Source organism: Gavialis gangeticus, unplaced genomic scaffold (assembly GCF_001723915.1).
Source record: "Gavialis gangeticus isolate Ggan-Ray unplaced genomic scaffold, GavGan_comp1, whole genome shotgun sequence".
Taxonomy (NCBI): domain Eukaryota; kingdom Metazoa; phylum Chordata; order Crocodylia; family Gavialidae; genus Gavialis; species Gavialis gangeticus.
In genome coordinates this window covers 1,606,231-1,613,135 of record NW_017729032.1, presented here as the reverse complement: position 1 = coordinate 1,613,135, position 6,905 = coordinate 1,606,231, and the positions used below count along the sequence as shown (strand labels likewise).

The window sequence follows — 6,905 nt, the reverse complement described above, 5'->3', positions numbered from 1 at the left end:
GGGGGAGCAGTAGGGGGTGCTGTGCAGTGGGGGGCAGGAGGGGACACTGCGGGGGAGAGGTAGGGGGCACTCCGGGGGGGCAGCAGGGGGCACTGCACTGTGTGGAAGTGAAGGGGTGCTGTCGGGGGCAGCAGGGGGTGCTGTCAGTGGGGGTGCTGCACAGGGGTGACCGGGAGCGCTGCGCTGCATGGGGCAGGGGACACGGTGCCAGGCTGGGGCCGCAGGGGTGAGGGAGGGGGGCAGGCGGGCGCCCCGCGGAGCTGCCAGGCAGGGCCCGGTGTCGGCGCCTGCCGTGAAACCCGAGCGCTGCCACGGTGTCTGCGCTGCCCCATTATTCATGGTGCGGCCCTGCAGCCTCCTCTTCCGGCTGCGGGAGCAGAGCAGCAGATGCAGCGCTGGCAGCTTTCTCCTCCACCTTCCTGTCCTGGCCCCGGGGGCAGACGTGCAGCAGTCTGGGGGCATTGCATTGCCCCCAAAGCCAGAGCTGGGGGTGCGTCCCGGTCTGGGGGGGCCAGGCTGCGGCCCCCACCCCTGGCTCTGCACGGCCTGCCCTGAGGGTCTGGCCCGGGGCAGGGATGGGCGGCTGCAGCTCTGGCTTTGGGGGCAATGCAACCCCTCAGGGCCCTGAGCTACAGCCAGGGCCAGGCAGGAGTGGAGGGCATGGAGGTGGGCTCCGGTTCTCCTTGGCCAGTGCTGGTGCGGGGGACCGGGAGAGCGTCCCGTGCAGGCTGGAGCGTCCCCCACCCAGGGTTACAGCACCGCCGTGGGCCCTGGGGTCTGTGGTGGCCCAGGGAGAGGCCCCCTGAGGAAGCCCCCGCCCCATGCCCCCGCTGTGGGTGCCTGACAGCCCCGTAGGGCAGGTGGAGGCTGCGCTGGCGCTGCACGTGCTGCGGCCTGGTGTGGACTGGGCCGTGCGGCTCTCACTGTGCCGGGATTTCCTTGGAGGCTGCGCAGGAACAGGTGGGGGGACATGCTGGCCTCGTGGCCAGCGCAGCTGGTTCTTGTGCGTGGGAGGCCTCGCTCCAGGGACCCTCTGGCCGCCCCGCTTTGCCTCCCCGCGTAGCCTCGTCTCGCTACCCTCTGCACAACAAGCCTCCTCCCTGCAGCATGGTGCAGCTCTGGCATTGCAGCCGGGCCGGCCGGGGGTTGCAGTTCACCCACGTCCTGCTCGGAGCAGGGTTCGTCTTGCCCAAGCCGTCCCAGACACATCCTCGTCTGCCCAGTTCCTGGAGCAACGCAGTCGCCCTGCGCACAGCAGCACGGCCTGGCGCCGAGAGCCCCAGCCCTGCCCCGGGTAACACGGGACGAGGGTGGCAGCATCCTGCTGCGGCAAAGGCTGTTAAATGCACTCGAGACCGGCAGACCTGTGTACCCTGCTGCGGAGGTAGCCGATCACCCCCCTAATCTGCATCAATCTGACCGTGGGGTCACATTCCCCCAATGCCAAGTGCAGCATCTGTCTGACCGGGGGCAAGACCCTCGAGCCAGGACCCTCCAGGGGTGAGTCCGAGCAGGAGCACAGTCCCCTTGACGAAGGCGAAGAGCACCCCTGACCCCTTTAGCAACAGAAGTGGGGAAAATTCCCTCCCAGCCCCACATCCAAATGTGAGGAACCACCGAATACCTCCGCCCTCCCCTGCACCCAGGGGCCAGCCAGCAGGACCGCACCTCCCCGCGCCGTGCCGCGCCGCGCCGCCAGATCGTCCATCTGTGTCCCCACACGGACTCGTCCCTGCTGTGTTCATCTCCTGCAGCTGCGTCGGTGCCTGTCCAGCCCCTGCCCTGGGCGCAGGGTCCTCCGGAGCTCCCGGTGCCAGGGTGGGGGCTGCTCCGGGGCGTCCTGCCGCCGCTCTTCCCCGCACGCTCCGGGCATCGCTGCTGCCGGATGCCCCCTGCCCAGCACCTGCGCAGCCTGCGCTGGGACCCGCGGCGAGGCAGAGCCCCCCGTCCCTGGGCGCCCAGCCCACGGCCTCCCTGCTCTGATGGAGGTGTGTCTGCTGAGATCCAGCCTACACCTGCTTTGCTGCAACCTCAGGCCCTTGCTGCGGGCCCAGCTCTGAATCAGTGGGAAAAAAAGGGTTTTCCCTGTTCTTGCTGGCGGCCCCTCAGGGATGTGCAGGCTGCTGTCATGTCCCCTCTTCAGCGCTTTTCCCCCCAGCTGAACCTGCCCGGCTCCTTCAGGCTGTCCTCGCAGGACTTGTTTTCCAAGCCCCCGATCATCTTTGCTACCTGCTTCTCGACTCTCTCCAATTTTCCCTGGTCTTGTAAAATGTGGAGCCGCACCCAGGATCCAGACAGGCCGGACCAGGGCCGAGCAGAGAGGTGCCGTCACCTCCCGGGTCTTGCATCTGCTGCCTCTTGATGCAGCCCAAACTGTGCTGGCCTTTCGCGCGGCTGCATCGCGCTGCAGACTCCCGTGGAGGCTGTGCTCTACCAGGGCTCCTAGCCCAGTGGGTCTTAACCTTTTTGGACTTGGGGCACCCTTGGATAAGCTCAAGACCCCCTTGGGAAATGTCAGCTCTTAATTTTCACTCTTTTTGGACTACAGAAAAATACTAGAGCAGTTTTTGTGGTGCAGAGAGCCCAGGAAGACCCCAGCTGTGGATTTCTGCTTGGAACCTGTGGGTTTTATCTTGTAAATCCTGTTTGCAAATCTAACAGGTCTGTGGCACCCCACATCCTCCTTGAAAGTGTCTCAAGGGACTCCCAAGGTGCTGGCTGGGAATCACTGTCCTAGACCCTTCTCCTGTCCAGCCAGGCATTGCCCATTTTGCATTGGCGTTTTGGAGTATTGCTCTTGGGCCGCAGCACTGTATCTCCAGCCCGGCTTTCCGCTCTGTCGAGATCCGTCCCAATTGCGTTCCCATCCTCCAGTGTGTTCACAGTCATAGACGTCCTACAGCCGTGGGGCTGGCAGGGACCTCCACAGGTCACATCTAGTCCAGCCTCTGCCTGGGCCTGGACCAGCCCTGTGCAAACCATGTTATACAGGCACGAATCTAAACTGTAAGACCAGCATAAACCCTGGCACAGCACAGACCTCGCACCTGAACTGCCGCAGGTGAAACAGGGGCCGCAGCAAAGTCCTGCTTCTATAACAGGTCATTAATATATGCTTGAGAGGTCTTGGTAGAGAGCTGTGCCCCTGCTACAGAGAAAGGCAACCTCCCCTCCACTCCATACCAGTCTGACCAGAGGGTAAAAGTCCTCCGGGACCCCAAATCTGGCATCAGTCTGACCCTAAGCAGAGGGGCAAGACCCTCTAGCCAGGACCCTGTGGGGTTGGTGCCAGCAGGACACAGCCCAGTCTCCATCCCCAGCCTAGGTTGCAGCACCCAGTGTCTCTGGGGGAAGCTTAAAAACACCCCAACACGTGGAGCAGAAAGTGGAGGCAAGTAGCAAAGCCCAGAAACCTGGGAAATCCCCACAGCAGAGCACAGGTATCTGGACCAGTGGCTGTCCAACCTTTCCTTGAACCCCTCCAGTGATGGAGAGCCCCGCGCTTCCTCGGATGTCTCGATGCCCCCTGCTCTAGCAGCGAACAAGTTTTATCTGATCTCCCATCCCAGCCAACTTGGCTGCAACCTCAAGCCATTGGTGCACGTCCTGCCGCGCAGCCGGAGAGAACAGCGTCGTTTCCGCAAGCTGAACGTGCCCAGCTCCTCCATCCGTCCCAGCTTCGTCGTCTGCGGGCTTGCTCCAGAACCGGCGTCTGGCTCGTTAACAAACCCACTGATCAGCACCGGGCCGCCGTGGGGCTCCGCTCGAAGCCTCCTGCCGTGCTGACGTGGATCCCTGTACAACAGCCCTTGGCTTGCGGCTAGTGAGACAGTTGTCTGCCCACCTCGTAGCAGCTTTGTCCACCCCGCTTGTTTAGGAGAAGCTTGTGTGGGGCTTTTGGACAAAATCCTTGCTGAAGTCCAGATACGCGAGAGCCGCAGCGTTCCCGTCCTCTGCCCGGGCAGCGCTGGTTGAAGATCAAGTTTGTTCGGCCTGTTTGTCCACGCGGGCTGTTTCCGCCCGCCTTTGCTCCTCCAGATGCGTGCAGATGCACTCCCCGAGGCTCTGCTCCGGGACCTACCCAGGCACTGACTGACCCTCCAAAGCTCTCCGGCCCTCTCTTATCAGCTCGCCCTGTTCCTTGTTCAGATAATCGCTATTCGGTGCCTGGCTGCTGCTTCAGTTTGTTGTGAGGACGGAGGCAAAGCAGCTGTTGAGCGGCTCCACCTTCGCCTCTCTTAGACCGCAAGGCTAGAAGCAATGGCCCCAAGCTGCAGCATTGGAAACTGAGGCTGAGGACAAGGAGGGACTTGCTGACTCCCAGGCTGGTCAGGCACTGAGCAGAGTGGGATGGGGAGAAGCACCCCATTGCTCCAGGGGTGCTGGGGCCGTCTGGGGCCAGCTCGGGCCAGCCTGGCTTGGAGCGTGCGAGGGCTCCTGGGGGGGCTGCACTGGGGGCCGAGGGGTGGTGCTGCCCCTGCCAGACTCAGCTGTGCCGGGCACCTGCTGCCAGGCTGGGCATGGCCAGAGCAGCTGCTCCCCTGCCCCGCGTGGCGTCGCGTCCGGCTGTGCCTGGTCCCAGCTGCGGCCGGCGGGGTGCGGGAATCCACAGCCAGCTGGGCTAATCCCAGACCCCTCCTTGCGGATTAGCAGGGATCAGGGGCTCTGCGGCTGGAGCCCCTCCCGGATGCCTCGCATTCCCGGGCCCCGGCGTGCTGGACGTGTGACTTAGGACACGTGTGTGCGAGGGTCTGGGGCACTGGCGTGGGGGAAGAGTGGCTGGTGACCGCGGAGGAGACTCTCCCGTGGGCAGTGAGACATGGTCATTGCCACGGGGGACCGCGGTGTTGTGCTCGGGCCCGTGGCGGGGCCTGGGGGCAGAGGGGCGGAGGAGCAGGAGGGTGTGGGGCTTGGCAGCAAGTCCTACAAAGTCCCGCGCTTGGGGGCCAGTGACCAGATGTCAGCTGGGGTTGGGGTCCCTGAAGGAGAGGGATGCAGGCGTCCAGGTGGGCAGCGGGATGGGCGCAAGCCCGTGGAGGATGACAGTCCTGGAGGGGGTGCGAAGGGGGAGCGGAGCACGTGTGTTGGGTGACCGCTGCAGCCGCTGCGCTCTGACCCTGCACCTGCCCCGGGTCTGACAGCTGCAGACAGACCGCAGGCGAGGGCAGGGCGGGAATCAGACGGTCACGAACAACCAGGGACGGGGCCTTGGGAGTGGGCTCCCGGCAGGCTGCAGCCGAAGACCCTGATCCAACGTCCAACTGCTCCGGCCACGTACGGCCGGACTGGGACCGGGCACCGAGTGGAGCGTGGAGCATGTCTGTGGTGCCCTGGGCAGGATGCAGGGGTAACTCCTGCGGTGGAAGGCGCCTGGTGATCCCCGGCTGCAGGGCTTTGCCGGGGCCAGAAGAGACCCCCGCCTCTACCCGGGGGGGCTGCTGGCATCCGGGCAGGTTCCCCCATCTCCCCGGACGGGGCGGCTGCAGCTCAGGCCAGGTCTGAGAGGCCGCGCCAGTGCCCAGCTGGGCCTGGGAGCCAGAGGTGGCTGCGTGGAGCGCCCGACCCTGCGCGCCGTGTTCGGGTCGGGCCCATCGCCCATCAATGCGTTCGGGTCGAAGCGGCACCGAGCCGCGGACTGAACCGGTCCCTCGGGACCAGGGCCCATGCGGGCCGCGCCGGTCGGAGACATTGCACGGACTGCTCCATGCACGTCCTTGCGCAGCATCGGGCTTGCGAACGCCTACGCGTGTCTGATGTAGTTAGTCGGTGAGGTGCGCCTCTCCTCTGCCTCGGGACTGGGTTTTCCCCAGTCTGGGGGGGCGGCGCTGGAGCCTGCTGTGCTGGGACTGGGGGGGAGCCAGGACACCTGGGTCTTGTCTCTGCTTGGGGAGGGGAGTGGGGTCTGGTGGTTAGAGCTGGCGGGGGGGACGGGGCAGGCTGGGGGCCAGGACTGCTGGGTTCAGTCCCAGCTCTTGGAGAGGAGCAAGGTCTGGTGGTTAGAGCAGCGGGGCTGGCGGCCAGGACACCTGGGGTCCCGTCCAATGCTGGGAGGCACGTGGGGTCCGGGGCTGGAGCCAGGCTCTGGGATTCAGGAAGGAGCAGGGCAGGCACGCCCTCGCACGCCCCGGGCACCATCCCACAGGGAGGGTCACGCGCTTGCACACCCTGTGCACCATCCCACAGACAGGGGCACGCGCTCACACACCCCCTGCAGGCGCACAGGCAGGGGTCCGCCCTTGCATGCCCCACGCATGATCCCACAGGCAAGGGCACACCCTTGCATGCCCTGTGCACCATCGCACAGTCGGGGGCCCGCCCTCACATGTGGCCCACATGGTCCTATTCACCACATCCCAGGCAGTCACGCTCCTTTGCACACTCAGCCATCGCAATGCCATGCATTATGTCACAGGCAGTCACGCTCCCTCACACGCGCGCGCACACACACACACACCCGTCAGTCCCTTGCACGTGCAGCTAGCTGTCACAGCTCTGGGCACCATGTGGCAGGCACTCGCCCCTTTTTCCTGGCCCCGTCATCCTGTGCACGTGTGTCCAGCAGTGTCGCACATGCAGACAGGGTCTGTGCATGCCCACTGCAGCCCTGTGCACACGCGCAGCTGGTGGCCTGGTGTGCCTGGAGTGCATGTTCCCTCTCGCCCGCTCGCTCCCGCTCTCCAGCGTGCCCAGACAATCTTGCAGCGATAAATTGCTTTTGTGAGCCATTGCCCCCCACAGCCTCGCCTGGGCCAAGGCCTGGGGCTTGCGGGGAGGCCTTGGCTGGGGGATTTGGGAAGCCCAGTGGGGGGGCGGGTTCCGCCCGACTGATGGAGGCGCGGGGCTTGTCCAGGCTCCCGTGGCTTGGGCGGGCGCCGGCCCTTCGCTGCCGGAGCTCTGCACAGGGC

The 6,905-nt window shown here is 65.3% G+C and overlaps 1 protein-coding gene across 1 annotated transcript in view; it reads left to right on the top strand.

The window, feature by feature from the left end:
- DCHS1 (dachsous cadherin-related 1) overlaps positions 1 to 6,905 on the top strand; it is a 41,562-nt gene that overhangs the window by 11,413 nt on the left and 23,244 nt on the right. The gene's annotated exons all lie outside the window — the stretch shown is intronic.